We start from the raw sequence: 16558 nt of genomic DNA on the forward strand, positions 1-16558 counted from the left end.
TACGATGACTCTTCATAGATGCTCGTAAGTACAGTTGGGCCAAATTATCGTATTGCCCCTGTAGTTACATCTCACTTCTTAAGTACCACTGATTCCTTTAATGAACAATACAACATAGTCCAACTATGTGTGAACACCTCTTGGGCCAAGAGAACGTGTGTGGCGCCACATCGTTCAAGTCCTGGAATCAGCCCTTAAGGGAGCTATCTATCTACTTACCCCTGCCTCGAGGAAAAAGTGAATTCCATCTTGGATAGCTGAGTTCCCAACTCCCAAATTAGACGAATCCTGAAAATGGTAGGTTTGAGTCGAAGACCTGGACACTCGCACCCATACAAATCAAAGGACCGCTCTCAATGGCAGGAGTTCCCAACTCACTCAGGATTGAGGTCATGTCATCTATGGTCATCCTAGTGAAGTGAAGTCTCTGTCATGAACGGTGTTATATAACGAGACGTTAACACTTCGTGGTCAGGTCTTATACAAACTCATTGTATAGGACGCCCCTGCTCGCATGTCCCCAACACGAATGATCAGGATCAGACCATCTGTGACAAGTCACAACACTTATGACCATTGACCATTCCACAAAGCGAGCGGCATCCATAGCGTTACCAGGATAAGGTTTCCCTCATATATCCATATACTCTAGACCATTTTCGTTATCACTCAAGACATGATCCACTTTTATGTCACCACATACATGCTTGAGTCACATACAGATAACCAACACTACTACAAAAATTGGATTACTTGACGTTTTTCCAATGTCAAGTAGAGGGTATACTTGACGCTAATAAAAGCGTCGTCTATTCGACTGGCAAGTATAGTGTCATAACTTGATATTGTAAAAACGTCAAGAGAAATAATTCTTGACACAATTTCCGTGTCAAGAAATATAATACACTTGACACTAATGACATGTCAAGTGTATTAATTCTTGACACTTATTATTGTGATTACTCTTGACATTTTTTATTTGTCAAATATATTTTTATCTTAACACGAAATAATGATCAAGTAATCAAATATAATTAACCAATCCAATTATATCATATATAATTAACCAGTTCAATTATATCATATATAATTGAACTTCCTCTTGTTGTTGATTTCTTACTTTGTATATAAATTTAATAGTTCAAAATAAAAATGACAAGAAAGTGACAAATATTGATGTTCTTAATGAAATGTTTAATACCTCGAACTCCGGAGATAATCTTGATGTGACAAACTCTTGCCAATGATGTGTTTCAATTATGTGGGAGTACATCGAAGGTGGGTGTAACAAAAGTTAGGGTTCATCCTTAAAAGGGATAATATACTGCGTCGTTAACCAAGACTTAAACTGACGAAATGCAACGCCCACAGTTTTGAGAATAGGCTTCTTACTTCTACCATCAATTATGAAAGCACCCTAAACATTTAAAAAACTTGCATATTACTGATGACTTGCATAAATGCATGTCATCTTAGGTCTTTTATTTAGAATTATGAGGGCTGTTAAGAAGAATATGCAGCAATTATGTTAGAAATTCATGAGAAAATAAGCTTGCGTCGTTCAATATGATGAAGTGGACGCAAATGCGGAAGCCGGACTACCGCATAGACAACCGCATGCGGAGAAACTCTCCATCGCAAAGGCGAACGTGTTCGATGCATGGGTGTTGCGGTAATCAGCCGCATGTATCCATCGCATGGGAGTTGTGCTCGTCAAGCGATTGTGGTCATCGTGTCAAAGTTGCGGTATTAATAAAATGCGGTCACTGAACGATTGCAGCTACATGATAATGCAGAATAGAGGGATCAATGCAAGGTTGGTGGAATGAACTCATCAACGTACATCTCGGGAAAATCAAAAGCTGATGTTGACATTTCACCTACCACACCGTTAGCATCAGAGATTCAGAAAGGACTAACGCACCGCAAATATCAGAATCAGAACAGTCCATTAATGTTGTCGACGATCAAAGCTCTATATAAAGAAGCCGATGAGCAGAATTTCTATACATCCAGGCTTTTCCCCTACGATCCAGACTAATGCATGAGAATAAAGCTTGAGAGTTCTTCATCTTCTTCCTCCATTTCAGTGACGACCGGAGCCTTCGACTGGAGCTAAATCTCGAGAGAGTCAGCTCCACCACCCATCCATGGCACCACCGGCAGTCTTGACGCACATCTGTTGGAAGCAAGTTATTGCTTCTAGCCGGTCATTTCATTTTCCCTTCTTTTCTTATATTGTGTTGTATTACATTTTGTGATTACGGAATTAATACATTATGTGTTCAATGCATTTATTTGTTTACTTCCATTCCGTCTCCATATTTCTTTACTTAGCACCCTTAACTTTCATTGCATCACTTAGTGAGATTGGTAGAGTATCGCATACTTAGTATGTGGATTAGAGATATGAAGCATGTAGCAAACCACCGAGAGGTGTGTGTTGTTGTCTAAGTGTGTGAGAAAACCTTATTTTCTTAGTATGAAGCTGTAGCAACGCCTGTCTATAGGTTAACTCATTGCTTGTCTATGAGTAAAGTCAGTAACAACCAACTGCCCGGGAGGGTAAGTGGTTGGTCGCATTAAGCAATGTAAGCTATTGTTCACTAGAGATAGGAATAATCTTACGTCAGCCAAGTTTGTGTGGTTACCTGTCTTATGTATGCGCCCATCACACCTTAGAGCTACTCGAGAGAGAGTCTAAAGAAAGAACCTAAGACTCGAGAGAGCTAGGTTTCGAATCGATGCTCGAGAGGTAGTTAGGTTTGCATAAGCAAGAATGGAGACTTAAGAATAAGCTTCTATTTTTATTACACAGTGTATCCACCCTACGGAGAGGAAATGGCTGCCTCAGAAGTAGGATATGGTGGCTGTATATGGTCATCTCACACTTATGCATACACACCGCATACATCCTAGATTTTGGCTTTTATTGTTGTGTAGCATGATCGCATCATCTTGCGTTGACTAAGGTTGCCCTTGCGGTCACTCTTAAGGGTTCAATGAAGACATCTCCACATTTTATCTATTTTTCATCCATTTACTTCCTGTAATAGTTTGTATTTCTACTCTCATTTATATTCCTTGCATTGTTTCGTTAGCTAGGAGTAAGTAGTAATTTAGCTTAACAACCCCTCCATCATTCTTTTATTCAAACCGCCGCATGCAATTACCGATACATCTAGCTACAAGTCCCTGAGTTCGACCTCATCACCCGAGAAACTTGCATTCGCGTTATACTTTCCGTGAGCGTAAGAAAACTTGTGACAGGAACGCATGGTCATCGCATACATTTGTTAACGCAAAGTCATTCAAACACATGATCACGACGCATGATAATCAATGCATACATTAAGAACATGCATCACATATTGCGTCCACGAAATTTTAGTTGTTCAGTAATTGACATCTAATCTCCCGTCACAAAGTTTTTGGCGCCGTTGCTGGGGACTTGGCAGCTAATTGTTTGTTGAGTTTTGTGTCTCTACAGGAAACCTTTTTATCTTGGGAGTATTGCAGCTTGTGCGACCAGGTTACAACCAATATTGAAGTGTAGGTGATGCATCGAAAGCCAGTACTGACCCCAAGGTAAAAGGGCAATCAGTCGTATAAGCTGAAGGTAATTCTAAGCACATGGTGGCCAACATGCGTCCAACAATTGCCGGAAGTTCCAATGGTCAAGGCAACTTGACCTAAGCAGTTGAGAGTAATCTCCTACATGGGAGACTCCTTGCGGTGACAACACTCCAATTTTTCCAGGGACGTCTTCTACTCTATCTTTACATTGCTTCCGTAGTTTAGTTTATTTTTATTTTTTATTTTGGATATGCGGCTGCTTCCTTGGTTGTGGTGCAATTGTTCCTTGTAGGTGCATCAATAAGTCTCCTCGGTGCACAGTACAACGGAAGAATTCCTTTCATCCTTCAATGCATGGCTTCGATCGCGTGGATTCCAACGCATGATCGCATGCGTTATTTCGCCTAAGGTCCTTTTCTTATTATACTTTATGCATTATCCTTTTGAAATTCTTTCTTTTCCGATTGCGTTCCTTTGCGATATTTCTATGATGGTACGTATAATTCATCGTATCTTCTAATTAATCATCGCAAGGCACTCCTTACTTTTATTAGCTTCTTCAATTTTTGAAAGTCTTAAGTTTTATTTTGTGTAAACCTTTGCTCAAACATTTATTATCGCATTCTTGTTGATTTTGCTTTTAGCTTTGCGGTGAGAACGTTGTCAACCTCTAAGTTTGGGGGTGGTAGCGGTCTTGGAGAAATTGCATTCATTACATTGCAATTATTTGAAAAAAAAAAGTGAGAATTTTGAGAATAATAACTCCACTGTCAATGCAATGGGAAAACCCATGTTGACAAGAGTTAAGTTGTGAAAGGCACTTACCCATAGTTGGATGTCCGCATTACACACGTGGGGGTAAGCCAAAACGAAAGTAAGTCGTCAGGATTAACGCATAAGCACAACTCCTCTGTCCGGTGCAAGCTAAATCAAGCAAGACAGGAGTTGAGTTGAATATGGAATGCAACCGAAGTTGGATGCCTGTATGACACACATGGGGGTAAGCCAAAACGAAGAGCGTAACCAGGTTCAACGCCGCATTCGAATAAGTCATCGCAAATTTTTGAAGTATTTTGAACGAACACATTCTCGAAAGCTAAACGCAAAGTTGCGGTGAATGAATAAAAAGTTTTTGAGCAAAAGGCTTGCCGGATATGAACTTGAGAAAGATCTTTTTGAAGAAGCAGCCAAAATGGAGGAGAGCATTGCGGCGATGGTTAGAGGTATGAGTAAATTATATTCTGAGAAGCTGGTCATCGCAAAGGCAAGCAAGAAGGTGAGTTAGAATTTCTTGAGTATAACGCATGCTTGAGGACAAGCATGATTTTAAGTATGGGGGAGACAAAAACTTGGTGACGGGAAATTAGATGTCAATTACTCAATAACTAAAATTCCGTGGACGCAATATGCGATGCATGTCCTGAATGTATGCGTTGATTATCATGCGTCATGGTCATGCATTGGAATGACTTTGCGTTAACAAATGTATGCGATGACCATGCATTCCTATCACAAGTTTTCTTGCACTCACGCCAAGTATAACGCGAACGCAAGTTTCTCGGGTGATTTGAGGTCGAACTCAGGGACTTGTAGCTAGATGTATTTGGTAATTTTCATGCGGCGGTTTGAATAAAAGAATGATGGAGGGGTTGTTAAGTTAACACTACTCCTACTCCTAGCTAACAGACAACACAATGGGAATATGAATGAGAGGTAGAAACATGACAACTATTAACAGGAAGTAAATGGATGGAAAAATAGATAAAATGTGGAGATGTCTTCATTGTAACCCTTAAGAGTGACCGCAAGGGCAACCTTAGTCAATGCAAGCTATGCGATCATGCTACACACACTAAAAGCCTAAATCTAGGACATATGCGGTGTGTATGCATAAGTGTTGAGATGACCGCATACAGCCACCATATCCTACTTCTTGGATGCAGCTATTGTCCTCTCCGTAGGGTGCATACGCTGTGTAATAACAAACAAAGCTTATTCCTAAGTCTCCATTCTTGCTTATGCAAACCTAATCTAGCCCTCTGAAGAATCGATTCAAACCTAGCTCTCTCGAGTCTTAGGTTCTTTCTTTAGACTTTCTCTAGAGAAAGTCTACATAAGACAAGGTAACCACACAAACATGGCTGACGTAAGGTTATTCTTATCTCTAGTGAACAATAGCTTACATTGCTTAATGCGACCAACCACTTACCCTCCCGGGCAATTGGTTGTTGTTTACTTTACTCATAGACAAGCATTGTGTTAGCCTATAGACAGGCATTGCTACAGCTTCACACTAAGCAAATAAGGTTCTCACACACTCAGACAACGCATACCTCTCGGTGATATGCTACATGCTTCATATCTCTAATCCATATGACTAAGTATGCGATACTCTATCAATCTCACTAAGTGATGCAATGAAAGTTAAGGGTGCTAAGTAAAGAAAGATGGAGATGGAATCGAAGGAAACACAGAAATGCATTGAACACAAAATGTATTAGTTCCTTAATCACAAAATGTAATGCAACACAATATAAGAAAAGAAGGGAAAATGAAATGACCGGCTGGAAGCAATAACTTGCTTCCAGCGGATGTGCGTAAAGATTGCCTGTGGTGCCATGGATGGGTGGCGGAGCTGACTCTCCCGAGATCTAGCTTCAGTCGAAGGCTCCGGTCATCATTTGGAATAGAGGAAGGAGATGAAGAACTCTCAAGATTTCTTCTCACGCATTAGTCTGGATCGCAGGGGAAAACCCTGTATGCGTTGAAATTCTGCTCATCAGCGTCTTTATATAGAGCTTGGATTGCCGACAACATTAATGGACTGATCTGATTTTGACATTCGTGGCATGTTAGTACTTTTTGAATCTCTGCTGCTAACGATATGGTAGGTGAAATGTCAACATCAGCTTTTGATTTTCCCGAGATGTACGTTGATGCGTTCATTCCACCAACCATGTGTTGATCCCTCTATTCTACGTTATCGTGTGGCTACAATCGTTTAGTGACCTCATTTTCTTAATACCGCAACTTCGACACGATGACCGCAATCGCTTGACTAGCGCAACTCCCATGCGATNCCGCAATCGCTTGACTAGCGCAACTCCCATGCGATGGATGCATGCAGCTGATTACTGCAGCACCCATACGTTGATCGAACACGTTCGCCTTTGCGATGGAGAGTTTCTCCGCATGCGGTCATCTATACGGTAGTCTGGCTTCCGCGTTTGCGTCCACTTCCTGTGTTAGCTACAAAAATAGAACATTGAACTCATAATAATGCATAATAATGGGTTAGCCGAGATTCATCATGTTGAACGACGCAAGCTCATTTTCTCATGAATTCGTAACATAATTGTCACACCTGCTTAACAGCCCTCATAATTCTAAATAAAAGGCCTAAGATTGCATGTCATTAATTACTTTTCAAGTATAATATTAATATGATACATCAACAAAGGAAAATATACATACCTCAATAATATTAAACAGTTTTTCCTTTAAGTTAGTCGGTACACACTTCCAAGATATATATGTAATCGGGATATGATGATGCACAGTAGATCCAATGAAAGATATTAATTTATATCCATTGTCTCCAATCGACACTCCATCATCATTATATTCAACCAACTTTTTCTCCCCTACACTCCTAATTTTTGTTACCTCATGCATAATAGTCGGTCCTCGAGTTCGCCTTTTATTTTATTTTTTTTTGGTATTTCATCTTGCTTTGGTTCCATAATTTCATTGACATTATCCAAACCAAGCTGCAAGTCCTCAAGAATTATCCTAAAAAATAGAAAAGAGTTTAGATAGGTGTCAAATACAACAAAATTATAAAAATTAATTAGTAAGTGAAAACCCACCCATACATTACTCTTTAGGAATCCATGTGCCTTCACAATCAACTCTTACATATGTTGAAGTGTTCTCATCCAAATCAATTCTAGATTCAATATCTAACATGGCTTTAGGAATTCCTTAACAATGTATAGCAGTATCTTCAAGTTCATCATCATTGTATTGATCCTCAAAATCTCTTGGTCCCAAAGATTTACACTTTTAACCTTTCTTCTTTTTTTTTTTCTTTTTTTTTTTCACTAAATGCTCACTTTGGGACTCTAGGTCTCCTTATAGTACAAAACATATATTTTGCTCTTATTTTCTGTAAATTCAAAGTGTCAGTGGTGATTTTTAATTTAAGGGTGAGAATTTCAATTTTAAAAAACAACTCATTGTTTTCTTTCCAACTATAATCTACAAATATAAATATGGCTTAGGTTGTTCGGCTAAATCAAAACAACTCCTAAAACCTAGGATTAAAAGAGAATTGGATAAATAGCCTCCACTTCTAATAACGACTTGCAAAAAAGTATCCAAAAACAACCAGCCGTGGAGGTGTAAGTCTCCGAAAGAAATTTGGAAATTGGAATACGATACATTACTCCTACTGCTTCTTGATAAATAAAGAAAGGAGATGTCGCAAAAATCATGGGTGGGTGGGTGCTTTGGAAGATTTGAGAGACTAGAAACATGGCAATTTTCAGTAGAGACTAGAGTGATGTACAGACTATCATCAAAGCCTCAATTGACAGTCAGATGCGAGAAACTAGAAGACATATGGCAACATACAACTCTTCAAAAAGTCCCATTTTGCCGCGAGGCTGATATTTTTTTTAACCTTTTCTATTCGGTGATTTTTATAAACAAAGAAAAAATTAAAATCAAAACAACTACTCCATTCTTTCATTAAATAAGTTCTAATTCGAGTTTTTCAAATGAGAAGAAAGACATAGACGGAGAATGGGAGAATACTAGTAACAACAAGAGAGAAGAAGATTGGTGAAATCGGCTAAGTGAGAGGCTACGATGGCACTGAATTAGAGAAAGGCGACGACGACGACACTGAGCTGCTAAAAGGAAAGAGGAGCTGGCGAGAAGAAGGGGAGCACGTGAGAGTGAGAGGAAGATGAAACGGGTTAGGGTTTAACAAACTGGTTCTTTGGATTGAGGTTTTCCTTTGTCTGTCCTTGTTTGTATTAACGGCAACGGACGACCACAGACGACACCACCGACAACGGATCTCAACGACAGCAAACGACCACGAACGGCACCACTGACGGACAACCTAATAAATTTAGGGCGACTGTGACTGGAGAAATGCGGACGACCAGGGTTTGGGGTAGGAGAGAAATGTAGAAAATGAAATGATAAATTTTTGGGCTTTTCATTAAAGTAAGAAAAGAAATATTATTAGGCAATTTTTTTTTATATATTTTACTTAATACGAAAAAAATGTCAAGTAAAAGCTTCTTATACTTGATACGTGAAACGTGTCAAATAAGACCTTATACTACTTGACATGAAAATCGTGTCAAGTAAAGGTTCGCGTGAAAATATCCGAAATATTCCATCAATCTCTGCTTTTTTAACCCTTTTACTTGACTTTTTTTGTCCATTTACTTGACATTTTTTCCACAAAAATGTCAAGTAATTAAAAGCTACAAGTGTCAAGTAATGTAGATTTTGTAGTAGTGAAGGGATTTTATGTTTATTGGTTTGTGGTAAAGCAAATAAAATAAGTAACTGAGCAAAAATACAAGATGTGAAGTAAATATCATATATTAACAACACAAGTGTTCGTCAACTATTTACAAACTACATGACACGAGACTTTAGGGCATCAACCCCAAGAGCAATAACATCCACCTTAGTTTTATCTACCTCAATTTCTTTTGCAAAAACTAAATGCCCTAGTACCATACCATGGGTAGCCATAAAGTGACATTTTTCATAATTTAAAACAAGATTAGCCTCAATACATCGTTTCAAAACAAGACTAAGGTTATGCAAGCAATCCTCAAAAGACTTTCCGTAAACTGTAAAATCATCCATAAAAACTTCTATGTACTTTTCTATAAAATCACAAAATATGCTCATCATATACCTTTGGAACATACTTGGGGCATTGTAAAGCCCAAATGGCATACGTTGGAAGGCATACGTACCGTAAGTGCACGTAATTGTGGTCTTTTCTTGATTCTCTTGGGCGATGGAGATTTGGTAGAATCCAGAAAAGCCATCAAAAAAACAGAAAAATGGTTTTCTAGCGAGTCGTTCCACCATTTAATCCAGAAAAGGGATAGGAAAGTGGTCTTTTTTGGTTACCTCATTTAATTTTCGAAAATCAATGCACATCCTCCATCCGTTTTGCACTTGCATTGGCACCATCTCTCCCTTGTCATTCTCTACTATGGTCATACTGGTCTTCTTGGGAACAACGTGAATGGGGCTTACCCACTTGCTATCAGGAATTGGGTAAATGATTCCGACCTCTTTAAGCTTGATTATTTCCTTGAGAACAACGTCTTTTAAGTTGGGATTAAGCCTTCTGAAGGGTTGGACCATGGGCTTGGCTCCTTCCTCTAGAGTGTGATTCTATGCATGCAAAGGGTAGGTCTTATTCTCTTGAGATCATCTAAGGTCCATCCAATGGCTTCTTTATAAGTTTTCAGAATGTCGATCAAGAATTCCTCTTGGGCCAGTGTCAACTCTCTAGAAATTATGTCTGGAAGGGTATTTCTTTCTCTTAGGTACACATATTTCAAGTGACTAGGGAGAGCTTTCAGCTCGGTCCCTTGTACCTACAAGTCAAGCATATCAAAGTCAGAAGAAGGTTCATCTATTTTGGTAGCATCAACAACAGCAAAACACAAGTCACGTGAGTCTATATCAATACATGGAGAAATTAACGTGTTTGCATCATCATTTTCATCATGCAATATATCATCTATAAAATCATGTTCCTCAATCAAACATACGGACAAATATTCCTCAGAAAATTTCATGGCATCATACATGTTAAAAGAAACAACTTCCCCATCAAATTCTACAGACAGCAAACCCTTATCTACATCACATTTTGTTTTAGCTGTTTTCAGAAAAGGTCTACCAAGCAGAATTGTAGAAGATGAGGGAGAACAAATTTCATCCATCCTTAATATGTAAAAGTCAATCGGGAAAATTAAGTCCTTTACTTGCAAAAGTACATCTTCAACTATACCTAATGGTTGGATATAAGATCTATCAGCCAGTTGGATGCACACAACAGTTTTTTGTAAATCATTTAATTTTAGATCTTCATAAACATGATAAGGAATGCCATTTATAGAAGCTCCTAGATCTAACATGGCATGACAAATTACTCTATTATCAATTATACAGGGCAAAGTGAACATACCTGGATCTCGGCATTTTTCAGGCATATTATGTTTTAGGAGAGTAGATACGTTCTTACTTACCACTTACCTTTCCTTGTCCCTACCTTTTCTCTTATTGGTGCACAACTCCTTGAGAAATTTAGCATAATTGGGTATTTTCTGAATTGCATTCAAGAGCGGGACGTTAATTTGAACCCTTTTGAACATCTCAATCAGCCCTTCATCCCTTTGTTCCTGTTTTGGCTTTGCTAGCCTACAAGGAAACAAAGCTTTAGGAATGTAAGATTCAAGAGAAGATGTGGGAGGGGTACTTACCTTAGGTGGTTGTGTCTCAGAATCACCATCATTCTTTTCAGTTTCTTCATTTGTCTTACTGACTGAAGAAGGATCGTCAGAGAAGGTCTTGGGTGATGGAAGCTCCTTACCACTTCTTAGTGTTATAACACTGATGTTGGCATGGTCTGGTTGGGCAGGAAGCTTGCCAAAACTTTTGTTCTCAATTTGATTTTTGCAGCAACTAGTTGTGTAACTTGAGTCCCTAGATTGGCCATGCTTGCTCTGGTCTATTGTTGATAGGCCTTAGTGTCTTGAGACAATTGGAGTGAGTCCTTCTACAGCTACTGAAGTTCCTATTGAAATTTAAAAGAATTATCAGCTAAAGACTTAACAATGTCTTCTAAAGACATACCTGAGGAAGACGACGATGGTTGATTGGAACGGTTAGAACTATCATGCCCTGTCCTTTGGCTCGACCTCCCTACTTAAGGTTATGGTGATCACACCAACCTGGGTTGTAAACTGGGCCATGAGGGTTGTACTTCCTCAGGTATCCTCCAACTGCATTTACTTGAGCTTGAGAACATGCTTCAAATGTGTGCCTAACTACTCCACAGACTCCACAAGCCTTAACTTGAGCTACTCCTCCCTGGACTAACTGTGTCACAAGAGAAGTTAGATTAGAAATTTGAGTTTTTAATTCCTTAACTTCTAAATTACCAGATACATCAGATTCAGTGGCCCTGGTGTCAATGTTTTGGTTATTCTCAGCCATGTGAGATATCAATTCTTAGGCCTCCATGGGGGTCTTGTCAGTAAGAACACCCCTAGCTGCTGAGTCTGAGTTCCTATCATGAGTAAGCAAGCCATTATAGAAATATTGAATTAGTAATCAGTCAGAAATTTAGTGATGGGGAAAACTAGCACATAAGTGTTTATAGCGTTCCCAATATTCAAATAGAGATTCTCCCACAAACTGTTTTATACCATAAATGTCTTTCCTTATGGAATGGGCCCAAAGGCCAGAAATTTTTTTTCAAGAAATTTCTTTTTCAGTTCATTCCAATAATTGATCTAGGAGCCAAGTAGTACAACCAATCCTTGGCATCGTCTTGTAGTGAAAAAGGAAATGCCTTTAGGTTTAGTTGCTCTTCTATGACTCCATGGGGTCTCATACTTACACAGACCATATGGAAATCTTTGATGTGTTTGTGGAGTTTCTCCCCTGCAAGCTCTCTGAAAGTTAGTAATAAATTGATCAGTCCTAGTTTTAATTCGAAAGGCACCGTGGTTGGTGGAAATACGATGCAAAAAGGTTGTTGGTCCATGTCAGGCTCCACCAGCTTCCTTATGGTATTCTCACGAACTTCCTCTCCCATTATTTTGTTTTCAGCAATCTCTGGAACTTCTTCTCTACGTTTCCTTCGGATTCTCCTCTCTTCTTGATCTATATCTGCAAGAAAAACAAAATCTGGTCTCCCAAAGGAGCGGGTCATAAACAAAAGGGCAAACTAAATAAATAAATAAGTAAGTATATATATATATAATTTATATAAAAGGAGTTCACAAAATTTCCTAGGCCGATTGCCAAGTCTCCTCGGCAACGATGCCAATTTTGTTCAAACTCGGGAATCGATGTCGTTACTCAACCCCAAAATATAACTAAAATTTATTTATTTTCACCGATCTAAAACTTATACCACAAACGTAGCAAAGTGGTTAGATCGGGGTCCAATCCACGGGGAGACTGTTGAATCAATCTAAGGCAATTTATGAATTCCAAAAAAAGGATTTTAATTGTTTTTGTTTTCATGAGGGAAATTAAATAAAAAGAAACAAGAGCAAGTGCAGAAAAAAAAGTTTTGAATCAAATCGAGGGAAAATCTTGGGATTAATTTGTATGTTTTTTATTTTTTATCCTTAGGTACTAGTTAATTTTTCCAATTATGTAAACCCATCGACCTATTAGAAATTCTGATAGCCAAGTTAACCAATTTTTTATAAAAATCTAAATCAACCCTAATTCAGTTAAAAACTTTTCCTTCTTAGCAATGCCCAAGTTAAAACTGAAAAGCATTAGAAAAGAGTTCAATTGTCGAGACATTCAACAAGTCGGAAAGTCATATCTTGTTGCATGATTTATTTGGGAAATATTATATTAGGACCCACATGAACTTGGCTAGAAAAAGTCTACACCTCAGCCATGCGATCATAATATTTTCAACTTAATCGATCAACAATGCATAGGCTAGAAAGATTTTGCAACATAAAATTCAACAAATCAATTTGTCAGAAAATTTTATTGAATTCAATTAAAATTTAAACAAATCCATCAAAGGGTTCACAATAATTGAATAAAATAAACTAGTTGACCTTCAAGAATTAAGGCATACAAACTATCCCAATAAAATAATTTAGCCTCTAAAGGCATTTTCAAACTATAATGATAAAAAAAAAAAAAAAAAAAAAGGTAAGAATTGAGGCTAACTATATCAATAATTGCTCAACAATTTGACTCAATAACTCAAAAACTGGACAAAAACTCTCAAATTTCTCTTTATTTGGGCTTATTCTCGAATGACTAGTGGCTGTTGTTGGCAGGAAAAATTATTAGGGACGAATGGGGTTGTGCACGCAATCATGCGTTATACATGGCTTAAGCTATGCGTTTACGCCCATGCGTTAGAGGTCATGCGTCGGAATGAAAATGCGTTAATCTAGTGTGCAATGACCATGCGTTCCTATCACAAGTTTTCTTACGCTTACGCCAAGTATAATGCGAACGCAAGTTTCTCGGGTAATCCGAGGTCGAACAAGGGACTTGTCACTCAATAAAACTTGTGAAGCAATGCTTTTGAGGTGATGAAAAAATAAATAAAATGAAGAAGTTTAATAGATTTACACACTACTCCTACTCCTATCTAAACAGATTGAGCAATACAAGACTTGCGATGAGAATAGATAGATACACAACAACCATTAATGGATAGTGATGTTTATTTTCTTAAATTGCTTGAGTAATCCCAGCTCATTGCACTAACGCATCGCACACCTCTCGGTGGTCAGCCGCATGACTATATCTCTATAGTGCATGGTTGTGTCGAACATAAGATTGTGCCTATCTCTAGGAACAATGCATACTTTGCTTTAGTGCGTTCCATCTCTTACCTTCTCAGGCAGTTAGACACAGCTATTTAACTTATAGACAAGCAATGCAACATCCCATAGACAAGCATTGCTATAGCCTTTCAACAAGCAAAGAGGATTAACTCACTATACTCGCACAACGAACACCTTTCGGTGGGTTGCTACATGTGTCATGTCTCTAGGCTACACGATTAAGTATGCGATCGCTTTTGATAAATAAACGCTGAAGATAAGAAATGATAGAGATAAAGATGATGAAGAAGATGGCATTGAAGGAATCAAAAGATGCATTGATTTCACATTGTCTTAATATCTTAAGCTAAAATGTAATACAATACAGAGGTTAGAAGAGAAAGAAAGGACTCTTCGTCAAGGCTGCCGGTGGTGCCATGGATGAATGGTGGAGATGTCTCTCTCGAGCTCTATCTTCGGCAAAAACTCCAGTCGTCACTTGGTCTGGTTTGTGGAGGTGAAGAATTCTCACTGAAAATCTTGTTCAAGCTCTCATCTGTGATTGCAAACCTCTGCCTTGACGCAGAAGTTTAGATGTCTTGAAATGAAGGTCCAAAAGGCTATTTATAGAGTTTAAACACCGACAGCTATCATGATTGCGTTATGGCTCACTGCTGCTTTTGTTGCGGTATGGGCAATGTCACATCATCTTATCTCGTTGCTACTCCCAAGGTATGCGTCCGAGCATGATTCAGCTGAAGCATCAACGCGTTATACCCATCTTACGATCGTCCTTCTATTATGGTTGTCACTTCATGGCCACAATTCCCAAATGATCGCTTCAACTTTCGTGTAATGGACACATTCGATCACCGCAACTTCCATGCGATGGACGCATGCGATCCAACTTTCAGCACATGCGTTTGTCTTTGCGATCGCCTGGCTTCAGCACATGCGTTTTTCTGCGATTTTTTATTTCAAATGCATACATTTGATTCCTGCGATAGCTACAAAAATAGACACTTTGGCTTGGAGTAATGCATAATATTGGGGTCAGTGAGGATTTAGGTGCTAATCGACGCAAAACTCAATTTTTCGCAAGTGTTAAGTATTATCACCGTATTTTCTACTTATTAGCCCTCATGATTCTAAGTATTATCACCTCGCAAGTGTTAAGTATTATCCCCGGATTTAATTCGACATTCCTCATTTCTTTTCTATATATACTCACGTAGATATTACTTAGTATAATTATATATGAATTAGTATAATTATAAGATACCTTTTATAACAATCAATAAATAACAGGTAAAAATATTAATATAACAATAAATAACAGGTACAAATATTAAGTCGAGGTATCCATCTTTCCAAGGGATGGGGTTGGGATGTATAAAAACCTTTTTTTTTAGGATACCCGGGAACAACTCCTAGGTCAATTAAGGATCAAATGTTGGAACCTCATGGGTAAGGATAAGGTAATAGAATTGATAGAGAAATTCATAGACCTAGGTGGGATAGGAGAATTGATAAAGGGAATAGAGATGATGATGATAGAGATCATACGGAGAAACAGAAGAATTTCGTATGGGTACAACTCTTATTTGAACGAAGTGAAAAAAATGCGATCTTGTTGTCTAATAGAACAAAGACTAATACCTTAATTGAGTCAGTCAAGATCAAATCTGTTTATCAAAGTGCTTCTCCGATTGCTCAAGACATCTCTTTGAAACTGAGAACCCTTGATACGGAGCTGGAGCTTCTAACTATGATGAATGCGCTAACTATGGATATGATGCCGGAAATAGACCGATTTATTATCCTTAAATCAAAATACTTAATAGCATGGCGATACATTTATACAAAGCTTCTACCCCGAGCACTATGAAAATTTTCCTATTTTCCCATACAAAATCAAGAAATTAGGAATACTTCTTCTTCTTTGGGATACCTACCCAATTCTAGTAAATTTTTGGAGTCAAAATCATGACATGAAACCGGTTAAAAACTCCACCATAAACCCAATGCAAATCGAATGCACTAGTAAATCACATGGTCTTCAAATCGTTCATTTGAAAAAATTGAAACCCTTCTTATTGGATGATCATGATACTTCCCAAAAATCGAAATTCTTGATCAATGGAGGAACAATATCACCATTTTTGTTCAATAAGATACCAAAGTGGATGATGGAAAAGGCCCGTATCAATAATTATGATTTTACGTATGGACAATTCCTCAATATCTTGTTCATTCGCAACAAAATATTTTCTTTGTGCGGCGGTAAAAAAAAACATGCTTTTTTGGAGAGAGATACTATTTCACCGTACGTGAGACGAGTTTCTGCCTCATACAGCTCGCCGAAGACCGGGGGAAGTTTAGGA

Source organism: Benincasa hispida, chromosome 8 (assembly GCF_009727055.1).
Source record: "Benincasa hispida cultivar B227 chromosome 8, ASM972705v1, whole genome shotgun sequence".
NCBI lineage: Eukaryota > Viridiplantae > Streptophyta > Magnoliopsida > Cucurbitales > Cucurbitaceae > Benincasa > Benincasa hispida.